The following is a 12,721-nucleotide window of genomic DNA, read 5'->3' as shown; positions in this document are numbered from 1 at the left end:
AGCAATATTTGGAGCTGGGTCTCTCCCCTGGCTCTGAATATTGCTCCTCCCCCCCAGCCCAAGAGCATCCCAGGAGGAGACTTGTAACAGGGCGCCCACAGCCCCAATGTGATGGAGGACACTGGTCATGCCACGGCAAGCTGTCGCGGTAGGCTGGCCCCGTCCCTGCGCCCTTGCGGCACATGCACGCACTGCACGCCAGACAGGGGTGCTGGAATGCGGAGGCCTCACCCGTGGGCAGATGCTACAGCGAGTGGGCACGGCGGGCAGCCCCGCACCCTTGCGGTGCATGCTCACACCATGCCGGGTATTTTAAATGCCGGCGATGTGGCAGTCAAGGGCAAGGGAGTCCACCCAGGCCCCGGGCCCGTGGGGTGAGCTCAGGGAAGTGCCCACTCTTCTGCCAGGACCCAGCAGGCAAACCTGGCGAGCGGACACCCAGACTCCGCAGCCCTAGAAGGAACGGTCTATGTCCCCTTGACAGACAGTGGGGCAGCAGGGCCTGATTGCAGACTCCAGCCCTGCTACCCCGCAAACTGGAAGGCAGAAGGTAGGGGAAGGGGAAAAATAGGAGTCAGGGCTGGGAGAGGAAGGGGCTTGTGCTGAGGGGAAGGGGGCAGGTCAGGAAAAGAAAGGGGAAGGTACCAAGGGACAGGGTGGAGAAGAGACAAATGAAGGGGGCCAAGTGCAGACAATGAGGAAAAGGGCAGGAGGGGAGGTGTCAGTGGGAGGGGGACAGGGTGATGCTGGGAGAGAAGAGGGGAAGGGTATTGGGGGCTGGAGGGGGAGAGAGAGTGCTGGGAGACGGTTTGAAAGAGGGAGTGGGCATGAAGAAGGCAGGGATGGAGCAAATCATGTGTGAGGTCACGGGCATGAGGGGAATGGGGGCAGAGGGTGGTGAGGGGTTGGGCATCAGGGAAAAATAGGACAAAGTGGGCACGGGAAGGGAGAGGCACCAGGAGGGTGCAGGTGGATTCTGGGGGTGAAGCAGAAGGGCAGACACCTGCAGGGAGGGACCAGCACCATAGAAGAGAGGCAGGGCAGGTGTGTAGAGGGAGGTGGTAGGAGAGAGGATGAGGAGGGGTAGCTCACATGGTCAGAGTGGGGCTACTGGAAGAGTGGGAACAAGGGGCAAAGAAGGGCTGGTGGAGGGGGGCAGGTCTCAGGAAGGCCGAAGGCAGTGAGAAGGGAAGGAGTCAGGACAGCAGAGGAGGATGAGGGGTTGGTGGGGGGGGGGGGGGCAGCAGGCACCAGGGGAGCTGATGGAACAAGGGGAGGAGACATGGCAGCAGCGAGAAAAGGGAAAGGTTTAAAAATATGTATTAATAACTTGGGTGCCACAGTGGCACATCCAAACAAGCCACATGACCTCAGTACTGGTGCACAACACAAAATTCATTCTGCTCATGGGAGGAAACTCTTAGGCTATGTCTACACCGGAGGTTTCTTGCACAATAACATCTTGCGCAAGGGTACTTGTGCAAGAAGACTTGCACAAGAACATATCCGCACTGCCATGTGCGAATTGTGCTTTTGCACAAGAGCATCCATGGCAGTGTGGACTCTCTCTTGCACAAGAAAGCAATGTCCATTTTAGCCATAGAGGTTTCTTGCACAAGAAATCCTGCCGAGCATCCACACTGCCCTCTTGCACAAGAGAGCTTACACCTGTTAGAAAAGAGCATAGCTCTTATGGAAGATGTCCTCTCTTACCACGCCATACTGTAAATTTCCTTGCTCAAGTGCAGGCAGGCACTGTGGATACTCTGTGGCTTCTTGCACAAGAACGGCTGTACTTGCACAAGAAGCCACGAGTGTAGATATAGCCTCAGACAGAACACTTGCCCCAGCCTCTCCGCCCCCCCCCCCCCCCGCGTTAATGTCCCACATGTTGGGTTAATGCAACTGTAGGATAGTTGCATGAGGGGGGGTTGGTGAGGGCCAAGCTAATCCCTGTTGGTAGGAGGATGGTGGGAAAAGCCCTTGGAGAGGGGTGACATGACACCATTTACTTCTGGTCGTGTGTCCATCTTGCCCCAAGCGTGTTACGTCCAGAGGCGTGGCTAATGAGGCACTACCAAAAATTATACAAACCTGCCGCCCATGGTCACACGTGCAGGAGGGGGAGCAGCATCACACAGGCCTGCATGTCTGTGGTGAGCAGCTGTGCGACACACCGCACACTGACCGTCATGGGGAGCCGTGTCACAGCACTGGATGGGCTGACGAATCCCTTCCCAACAGGCTCTTGGGCAGAAGATCTCCCCTTGCTCCTTACACTGACCCACCATGTTGCCAGGGCTACACCCACTGACACCCCCGCAGCACAAAGTGTCTGTGCGCTGGCCCCACACCTGAGCCCCCTGCCCGCTGCTCTTATTTCAGTCACGTCCCTGCCTGCCTTCCCCTCGCTGTGTCTGCGCCAGAGTCACTCCAGCGCCAAGCTCCCCAGCGGCTGCAGAAGGGAAATAAACCCCCGTGCACAGGCGGGAGGAAAGGCCTGGGGGCCACATTCACTGGCCTGAGGGGCTGAGACCGATCCCCAGGCACCTCACTGACCAGCGCCTGCCCAGTCACAAGACGCGCCGGGACCCATCCAGCCTGAGCTGGGCCCATGGGCTCCCTCAGCAGGGAAAGGGGAGAGACGCCCCCTCAAAATGGGCCCCACACACGCCAGCGTGTGAGCAGGGAGCCGCCGGAGCCAGCCAATGGGAGCCCCCCACAGGGCGTTTGACCTAAGTCCCGGCTCTCACAGAGCTTGGTGCCTAATTCCCCGCTGCAGGCAGGTGCTGAGCTCGGCCTAGGAACCCCCCTCCTGGGGCCAGGCAGCCCAGGCCCCTCGCTGCCCCCTGGGCCAAGGAGCCAGGCTGGGGCCTCACGGACCCAGAGTGGGCAGAGGGGGTGGGGCCCACCTGAGAGCTATTAGCACCTGGGGTGCGGGGTCCTTGTCCCCTCCTGTCTGTGCTGGGGGGGGGGGGTGAGCCCGACTCCCTAGCTGGGGGCAGATGTTAGGATGTTATGATGGCAGGGGAGGGTGGCAGGTGTCCAATTTGGGAATGGAAGCGCCTGGACCCTCCCGTCCTGTCCCCTTCATACCCACTTGCCCCTAGAGCCTGGCTGGTGCAGTCATGGGGCCAGGGGCAGGGGAGCTGTCAAGTGTGGGGAGCAGACCGGGGCTGGATGGGGGGACCTGGAGTGCAGGGGGCAGAAAGGAGGGAAATGGACATGTCTAGGTTTTGGGCAGGGGGGGTCACAGCTTCCCCCAGGCTTCCCACCCCTATCACCTCAGTTCATTGGCTGGGAGGCAGTGACCTCACAGGGTCCATGGCAACAGCCAGGTGGGACAGGCTGCAGGGCTGGGGCATGTCAGAGACCCACATGGCCTGGCTGCCTGGAGCCTCCTTTGTGAGGTTTCCCCTTGAGGGCAGAAGGGATTGAGGGTCCCATCTGGGAGTGTCTCTGTGGAGATTTCCCCTTTCCCCAGGCTGCAGTGTGTAGAAGCTATTTTATGTTTAGCTAGAAGCCATCTTGTACATCAGAAACCATTTCAGCTTTTCTCTCAAGCACGTAGACCAGAGTGAACTTTCTGTCACCCCGTGAGAAGAGGCCTACAGGATGGGCTATTGGTATGTGTTAATTGGGCTGGTTGGGACAGGAGATATACTCCCTTGTACCTGTCCGCCATCTTGTTGATAAGGCTTTGTTTTTCCAAATTTAATTGAGGATTTCTGTAATCGGATGCCCTGACGTCAGACTGTTTGGCTAAGGGTATAAAGATACTAGGATTGATTATATTAGCAGCCTTACTGGGCCCGGCTCTGCTGTGACCACGTTTGGCTCATGCTGTGCTTTATTAATTAATAAAGCTGTTTGTTAGCTGCCTAAACACAGAGGAGCGTGTTCTTGCTTCAACAAGTGGGAGGGGCTGGGGCAGGCAGGGTGACAGGAGGGGCTAGCACTGAACTGAAGAGAGACCTGGGAGAAGCAAGAGGGAGGGTTGCAAGCACCCAATAAGGATGGGATTTGAACCCATGGTGCAGAGCACAATGGATTAGCAGTCCATCGCCTTAACCACTTGGCCACCTCATCTGAGCTGTTGGGGTTTGTTTCAAATGACCTGAAGTCAACACTTCAGGGCACCTTTGTGCCACTTGATGGCAGTCCGGGGACACCCAGGGCGGGAAGGTTTTGGCTTTTCACAATGTTCCCTGGGTTGTTGTGCAAAGCTCAGTGCGGTAAAAAATCCAGACACCCCCGGGCTACATCTACCCTGCAGGCTTCTTGTGCAAGAACAGTTTTGTGCAAGAGTTCTTGTGCAAAAGGTCTTGCACAACAGTTTCCTGCACAGGAAAGCTCTGATGGCAATTTTAGCTGTAGGGCTTTCTTAAGCAAGAAACCGCTGTTGCCCGTCCACACTGCCTCCTTGTGGACGAGTTCTTGCACAAGAGGGCTTATACTTCAGTGGGAGAGGAATAACTCTAGCGCAAGAAGCCCTGTTGTCTGATGCTGTACTATAAATTTACTTGTGCAAGAACGTGCCTGTAGTGTAGACGCTCTGCAAGTTTTTGCACAAGAACAGCTGCTCTTACGCAAAAAGCCTGCAGTGTAGACGTAGCCCTGCAGTGTAGACACAGCCTGAGAGAGACAAGGAAAGGAAATGGCCAGAGCCTCCCCACAGTAGGCTGGTCCTCAACAGGGTGGGTGCATCTACTCAGCACCCTCACCTCAAAGTGAGCTGTGCAATGTGAGCAGGCTGCCCAGGGTTCCCAGGGGAAGGTCTGTGGGAAGTTTCCAAGGCAACAGCAACAACAACATTTCATAATCTACACTCACGTGACTGTGATTTATTCCTACACTAGCAAGTATCTCTGAAGGGATGAGAAATGCAGGGCCCAGGTCCAGGGAGCCGGGTCACATTCTCCTGCCTGAGTCTCAGTCCTGGCTAAAGCCTGGCTACAGAGAGAAGAGGCCAATGCAAACAGCCCCATGGCAGCAAGGGAGTCAGTACATGGGTGGGTGGAGCAGGGAGCTAGGGGCAGATCTGGGCTCTAACTCACTAGGGGTGCATCCCACAGCTCCAAATAAGCAATGACATTGTGTAGCTTATTTTGAGTCAATATTGAAATAGCTTATTTTGTAATTCGGTGCTGCCTACACGGCACTTAGTTTGAAATAAATCGCAATTCCAAAACATCCTTCCCTCCTCGTGCCCTGAGGTTTACAGGGACGTCGGAAAAGCGAGTCCATTATGGTTTGAATAAGGGGCTTGTTCTTAAGATGCGTCTGTGTGGTACGAGCACCACGTTCCAAACCTCCAAGCTAGCCGGCCAATGGGTGTCAGTCTCACAAGTGGCCCTTTCTGAAAGCAGCCTTGGGCAGCTGCAGGGATGTTGAAGGGAAAGGACTGAGCAGGGATCGTTGAATTGACGATGTAAATGCATGGTTGAGCGGGTGGTGTAGCAGAGAGGGCTTTAGTTTCTTCGACCATGGGACACTGTTCCGGGCACAAGGATTGTTAGGAAGAGATGGAATCCACCTAACGAAGAGAAGAAGGAGCATCTTCGTGGGCAGTCTTGCAAACCTAGTGAGGAGGGCTTTAAACTAGGTTTGTCGGGGGACAGTGACCAAAACCCTGAGGGGAGTGGGAAAGTTGGATACCGGGAAGAAATGCAGAGAGGAAGGGGCAAGAAAGGAGGACCCCTGTTTCGAATGGAGGAGATAGGGCCATCAACTGGTTACCGGAAGTGTTTGTACACTAATGCGAGAAGCCTGGGCAACAAACAGGAAGACCTGGAGGCCCTGGCCCAGTCCAAGAAATATGATTTAATTGTGATAACAGAGACTTGGTGGGATGACTCGCATGACTGGAGTGCTGTCATGGAAGGGTATAGACTGTTCAGGAAGAACAGGCAGGGGAGAAAAGGAGGAGGAGTTGCACTATATGTAAGAGAGCACAACGATTGCTCTGAACTCCAGTATAAAGAGGGAGAAAAACCTGTTGAGAGTCTGTGGGTTAAGTTTAAAGGAGCAAACAACAGCAGTGATGTTGTGATTGGTGTCTGCTACAGGCCACCGAATCAGGTGGATGAGGTAGATGAGGCTTTCTTCGGACAACTGAGAGAAGCTTCCAGATTGCAGGCCCTGGTTCTCGTGGGGGACTTTAATCACCCTGACATCTGTTGGGAAACCAATATGGCAGTACACAGGCAATGCAGGAAGTTTTTGGAGAATATTGGGGATAACTTCTTGACACAAGTGCTGAAGGATCTGTCCAGAGGCCATGCGCAGCTTGACCTTGTGCTCACAAACAGGAAGGAACTAATAGGGGAAGTGGAGGTGGGTGACAACCTGGGAAGCAGTGATCATGAGATGGTAGATTTCAGGATCCTGACCAAAGGAAGAAAAGAGACTAGTAAAATACACACGTTGGACTTCAAAAAAGCAGATTTTAACTCCCTCAGAGATCTGATGGGCAGAATCCCCTGGGATGCTAACATGAAGGGGAAAGGAGTCCAGTTTCCAGTGGAAACTTGGACAAATGACCAGGGAGGAGTTTAAATGTATAGCTCAGGAATGCCAGGGGGTTATCAGGAAGGTGAAAGCATAAATGGAATTGCGACAGGCTAAGGATGTGAAGGATAACAAGAAAGATTTCTACAGGCATATTAACAAGAAGAAGGTGATCAGAGAGGGTATGCGGCCCCTCATGGATGAAGGAGGTAACCTAGTGACAGATGATGTGGGGAAAGCTGAAGTACTCAATGCTTTCTTTGCCTCTGTATTCACAGACAAGGTTGGCACCTGGACTTCTGAGCTAAGTGACACAAGATGGGATGAAGATGGCCAGCCCGTAGTGGGTAAAGAACAGGTTAGCAACTATTTAGAAAAGCTAAACGTACACAAATCCAAGGGTCCGGACTTAATGCATCCGAGGGTACTGAAGGAGTTGGCAAATGTCATTGTGGAGCCTTTGGATATTATCTTTGAAAAGTCGTGGAGATCGGGAGAAATCCCGGATGATTGGAAAAATGCAAATGTAGTGCCCATCTTCAAAAAAGGGAAGAAGGATGATCCAGGGAACTATAGGTCTGTCAGTCTTATCTCGGTTCTTGGAAAAATCATGGAAGCGATCCTTAAGGAATCCATTTTGAGGCACTTGGATGAGAGGAAAGTCATTAGGAATAGTCAGCATGGATTCACAAAGGGCAAGTTGTGCCTGACCAATCTGATTAGCTTCTATGATGCGGTAACTGGCTCAGTGGACATGGGAAAGTCAGTGGATGTTATATACCTTGACTTTAGCAAGGCTTTTGATACGGTCTCCCACAATATTCTTGCCAGCAAGTTAAGGGAATGTGGATTGGATAAATGGACGGTAAGATGGATAGAAAGATGGCTAGAAGGCCGGGCCCAGCGGGTAGTGATCAATGGCTCGATGTCAGGATGGCAGTCATTTTCTAGTGGAGTGCCTCAAGGTTCAGTTCTAGGACCGGTTTTGTTCAATATCTTTATTAATGACCTGGATGAGGGGATGGATTGCACCCTTAGCAAGTTTGCGGATGACACTAAGCTGGGGGAGAGGTAGATACACTTAAGGGCAGAGATAGGGTCCAGAGTGACTTAGACAAATTGGAGGATTGGGCCACTAGAAATTTGATGGGGTTCAACAAGGACAAGTGTAGAGTCCTGCACTTGGGACGGAAGAATCCCAAGCATAGTTACAAGCTGGGGACCAACCGGTTAAGTAGTAGTTCTGCAGAAAAGGACTTGGGGGTTACAGTGGATGAGAAGCTGGATATGAGTCAACAGTGTGCCCTTGTAGCCAAGAAGGCTAACGGCATATTAGGTTGCATTAAGAGGAGCATTGCCAGCAGATCCAGAAATGTCATTATTCCCCTTTATTCGGCTTTGGTGAGGCCACCTCTGGAGTATTGTGTCCAGTTCTGGGCCCCCCACTACAAACAGGATGTGGACACATTGGAGAGGGTCCAGCAGAGGGCATCCAAAATGATTAGGGGGTTGGAGCATATAACTTATGAGGAGAGGCTGAGGGACTTGGGTCTATTTAGTCTGCAGAAGTGAAGAGTGAGGGGGAATTTGATAGCAGCCTTCAACTTCCTGAAGGGAGGTTCCAAAGAGGATGGAGAGAGGCTGTTCTCAGTAGTGACAGATGTCAGAACAAGGAGCAATGGTCTCAAGTTGTGGTGGGAGAGGTCCAAGTTGGATATTAGGAAAAACTATTTCACTAGGAGGGTGGTGAAGCACTGGAATGGGTTACCTTGAGAAGTAGTGGAGTCTCCATCCCTAGAGGTGTTTAAGTCTCGGCTTGACAAAGCCAGGTTGATTTAGTTGGGATTGGTCCTGCCTAGGGCAGGGTGCTGGACTTGATGACCTTCTGAGATCTCTTCCAGTTCTATGGTTCTATGATTCTAAGTCCCACCAGAAGCACTTCAGCTGCTTTCTCATTTTGAGGGCACCTTTTACAGACCAGGCAATCCTTATGCTGATACTGGGGTGGGCTTGAGTCCAGACAGTTCCCAGCTGACCCCAGTGAGGGTGGAGGGAAGGGCTCGTTCTTGGGGTTGGGGCTGGGGGTTGTTCTGAAAGGCTGCAGGTGCCGTTAGATCATTTTGTCCTTCCCTGTCTCCTACTAGTGCGGAGCAACACTCAGGATATGTCTACACTGCACTGCTCTTCTGGAAAAAGCTGTGCAAATTTCAAAACCCAATTTCTGCAGCTTTTTCTGCTGGTTTTTTTTTTTTTTTTTTTTTTTTTTTTTGGAAGAGGCTTTTCCAACATTTGGCCTGTGGACACTGGGCAAGTCACACAAGGGAGGCAGCAGGCAGAGCCGGCCCAATGCACCAGCCTCCTATGGCAGGGAGGCCAAGCCACAAGCCTCCAGCAACTTCCTGGCCTGATTCATCTCACTTCCCCAGGCTGGCAGCAAGGGACATTCTCAGCTGATGTCACCCCTTTCTGTCCCATGGGAGTTGGGATCATCCCAGGCACAGGCTGGTCAGCAGCTGCACTCACCTGGGCACTCAGGGGAGCAGCAATAAGAGAAGACTTTGTGTTTTTGCCTGGCTTCAAACCAGGGACCTTTTGCGCATTAGACAAAAGTGATAACTACTATACCAGAGAAGTAAATCTTGCTGCTAGAACTTGTCTGACTGTTCTGTTCCTGGCTCTTTCTAACACCCTGCTCTGCAGGGGAGGGGAATGCACCTTGTGAACACGCCACCTCTTGTTTTCAGGGAAGCGACTAACCCGAGCTGCCAGCTCCTCATTTCCTCACCAGCCCCTTGAGATTTGTAGCTCAAAGCTGGAGCTGCTGTGGCAGGAGGTGAAGCTACAGTAGCTAATGGGAGACAATCAGTAGGCGGAGGGTTATTTTATTTTTTCTCCTCCCTGGGCAGATGTGGCTAGAACTGAGGAGAAGAAAATCCTCTTCCCTTCTCAGCAGATGGAAATTGCAGTTGGTTCTCTCTCCGGTTCTACTAAAGCTGGACCCCAGGACTAGACTTTTTCTTTCCAAAACCCTGGTGAAAGCTGAGTGTGAATTGTTTGCAAACTGAGAATGTGAGTTAAAGAACCTCTGTCCAGCATAGGGCTTGAACCCATGATCCTGATATTAAAAGTTCCATGCTTTACCAACTAAGCTAGCCAGGCTGCATCCTATGCCTTACCCCATGACAGGGCCATCTCTCCCGTGACAGGTGAAGGGTCCGGGTTCAGGATTTCTTTTAGCGCTGCAGGAAGGGGCAATGGAGGAAAATCAAACCCCTTTGAAAGCTTTGTTCTCAGGGCACCAAGTGAGACAGGAGGAGTGTGAGCTGAGGAACCTGCCCCCCAGAAGGGGCGTTTGGGTGCACCCAGGTGCATCAAGAATTCAGGCCCTCAGACCAGTGCATTGGGCACAACGTGTGAGCCCTTCCATGAGCATTTTCTGCTCCCACTGGGGAAGGCAGCTGGGCAGGACCAGCCTGCAGCCCACGTCCCTTTCAGCCCCAGGTGCAGGTGGTAAGAGAGAGGGGAGGAAAGTCCATGGCCAGAGCCTCCTACTGGCAGGCTAGCCCTGTGCAGAGTCTGTGCATGATGGAGCCTCTCCCAGCAGGGCTCTGGCCTGTTCTCTGCAAAGTGCTCAGCTGGTTCAGTTTTTTGCAGGAAGGAGTGGGATCCATGAGCCCTGCTCCTCACCGACAGGAGTGTCCTCTTCCCTCCTTTTCACACATGGTATGTCCACACTGCTCTCCTCTACCACTCTACCACTGAGCTACACCCCTATTTCCCATCTATCTTTACCTCAAGTCTTGGGAAATTACTCTCTGGCAGTATTGTCTGCAGGAGCAGGTGGTGCCGTGCACACATGGCGGGGGGAGGACGGCCCTCTATGGGCTTGGTCATGTGTGGTGTCCCCCAACCTACGATCAGCATGACGCTTCACGATAGCGCATCATCTCCTGAGCTCCCACCTTCCTGCCCTGTGTGTGTTGCCACCTCACAGCACTCACCTGATGTTCCCGCCCGCGTGCCCGAAGATGTCTGGGAGGCCTCCTGCATCTGGGGGACCAGTTCCAGGGTGAGGGTCACAACGTTCCTGGAATCCTCATCCTGGAACTGCTGGTCATCAGGGTTGTTGTCCTGAAGCTGCAGCTGCTGCTGCCCAGGTGTCTCCATCCCAGACTCCAGAACCATGGTAGGAAACAGACACAGGCATTGGTGGTATAGTGGTGAGCATAGCTATCGTCTAAGCAGTTGATATGGGTTTAATTCCCAACCAATGCAAAGGGCAGAAGGAGCAATGAAGCCCCTTACAAAGGTTTTACTTTAAGCCCAAAAAATGGGCACAAATGGGAGCTGCTTTTCCAATAGGCAGGAAGTGCATGATCACAGCCAAATGGTGGAGAAGCTACACTTCACCACCTGAAACATGAGAACAGCTCTTGGCCATGGGACATGCAGAATGTCTGGCAGCCCCTTTGCTGCTCTTGAACTTGAGCCAAGAAGCTGTACCCGCCCCCTCCCAGAAACTTCTGTAACTCCTCTGCCATCCAATTCCTCCCCAGTTTCTTCCTGACACCTGCCCCCCACCCCCCTCAGCTGAGTACTTTCTAGGTGGGAGCTCCTAGGAACAGGCATTCCTGGCCACAGGGTGGGTCTGGGTCCTCTCAGCCTTTGGATCCATGTGCGACGTGATCCCAGGGGAACCATCTCCTGGAGTTTCTCCTTGTCCCGTGGATCTCAGGGCAGGGGGACCCAGGGCCGGGGTCTGTATGCTGCCAACGGGTGTAACACATGGCAACATTTCTCCTTCCTCTGCCGGAGAGGGAGCCAGATAGTTCCCATGATACCACATACAGATGAGCAGTGTCTGGAGAGGTGAAGCCACTGAATGGAAAAAGCAAGGAGAACAGAGTGTCAGCTATCAGCTGAGAAACTCAAACATGGGGCAGTGTGGTGGTCCCATGGTGTAAGGAGCAAGACTTTGCTTTCTGCAGTCTGAGTTCAAATCTCAGTGGGGCCTACTGGTGAGGTGTTGGTTTGTGCAAATCTGTGAGAGTGAATCTCCTTGCCCCTCTCCTTCAAGTCCACATTGTGTGTCTTTACTTTTTCAATCTAAGGACTTTGAAAAAACTGTTTCCAAAAGCAGCTCCAGTGGCACAATGGGTCGGCCTACAGTACTTATAAGACAGCGCACCCAGGAGACCTACTGAGGTTGTGAATTCAAACCTCATATGGAGCAGTGGTTTTCAGTCCCAGCTGGGCTGTCTTCTTGCATTGATCCCTGGGGGGTGCTGGGATTTCACCCCAGAGGACAGGAGCAGTGAAAAATCCCCCTTTACATGTTATGGCCTCCAAGAGCGGCCGGAGGCCGGCTGCAGTAGCTGTGCCCTGGGCAGGGCGGTGCAATTGGTGCCCCTGCCTGCACAGCTGTCAATGCCCGTGATGTCATCATCGGGCGCCCTGGTTAGTGGTGCCCTAGGCAGCTGCCTAGCTCCCCTAGGCCCACAGGCCACTGGTGATGGCCTCATCAGAGCGATTGCTGGGTGGCCACGATGTGAGGTCAACTGGCACAGAGAGGTTTGGACCCTTGACCCTCTTTCTGCTGGGTCCTTCCTGTCCGTCTTCTCCCCCCTTCCCCACCCATCAGCAGCCACCGTCCCTTTCAGCCTCTGGGTCAGCTCAGGAAAATAGGTAGGAAATGGGACAAAGTAAGGAGACAAGCAACAAACCCCCAAACTTCCCCTGTGCTCTGAGAGCCCAGTTTACTGAGAGCCTCCCTGCCTGAGACCTCAGAGCCCTCCCTTGGGCTGCCTCAAGAAAGCTTTTGTCAATGTCTGGGATTGAACCAGGGACCTTTAGAACTGCTGTCTAATGTGCTCCCAACTGACCTACTTTGGCACCTGAAGTAAGTGCTTTCCACCCCTTGCCCTTGCCCTTCTCTCCCAGTATGTCTCCACTGCATGTTTCACCTGCACAAAAACCTCCCCCCTGTGCGTGTGGCTGGCAGTGGTTGCTAGATGGATCCATTCACATGTAGCTTTACTGAAACCCCCTTGTTTCTGCCTTGAGCCTCCCCCAGCCCAAAGGCTGGTGCCCAATAGAACAGTCCCTGTAAGAAATGTGTCACTTTCACCCCTGGGAGCAGCTCAGCCAGGCAAAGGGGCTGCCTGGGGCAGGACATTAGCCCTGGAGGGCAGGGGTGGGTGTGGCAGTGACA

General features: G+C 53.2%; 1 non-coding gene across 1 annotated transcript; it reads right to left on the bottom strand.

Moving 5' to 3' along the window:
- Nucleotides 1–4,008: 4,008 nt before the first annotated feature.
- On the bottom strand, nucleotides 4,009–4,089 carry TRNAS-GCU (transfer RNA serine (anticodon GCU)). The gene has a single exon. It is a non-coding gene; the product is annotated as a tRNA-Ser (tRNA).
- Nucleotides 4,090–12,721: the final 8,632 nt, after the last annotated feature.

The sequence above is a fragment of the Pelodiscus sinensis genome, chromosome 31 (assembly GCF_049634645.1).
Source record: "Pelodiscus sinensis isolate JC-2024 chromosome 31, ASM4963464v1, whole genome shotgun sequence".
Taxonomy (NCBI): domain Eukaryota; kingdom Metazoa; phylum Chordata; order Testudines; family Trionychidae; genus Pelodiscus; species Pelodiscus sinensis.
Note: the sequence above shows the minus strand (reverse complement) of the source record. Positions and strands in the feature narration are given on the sequence as shown.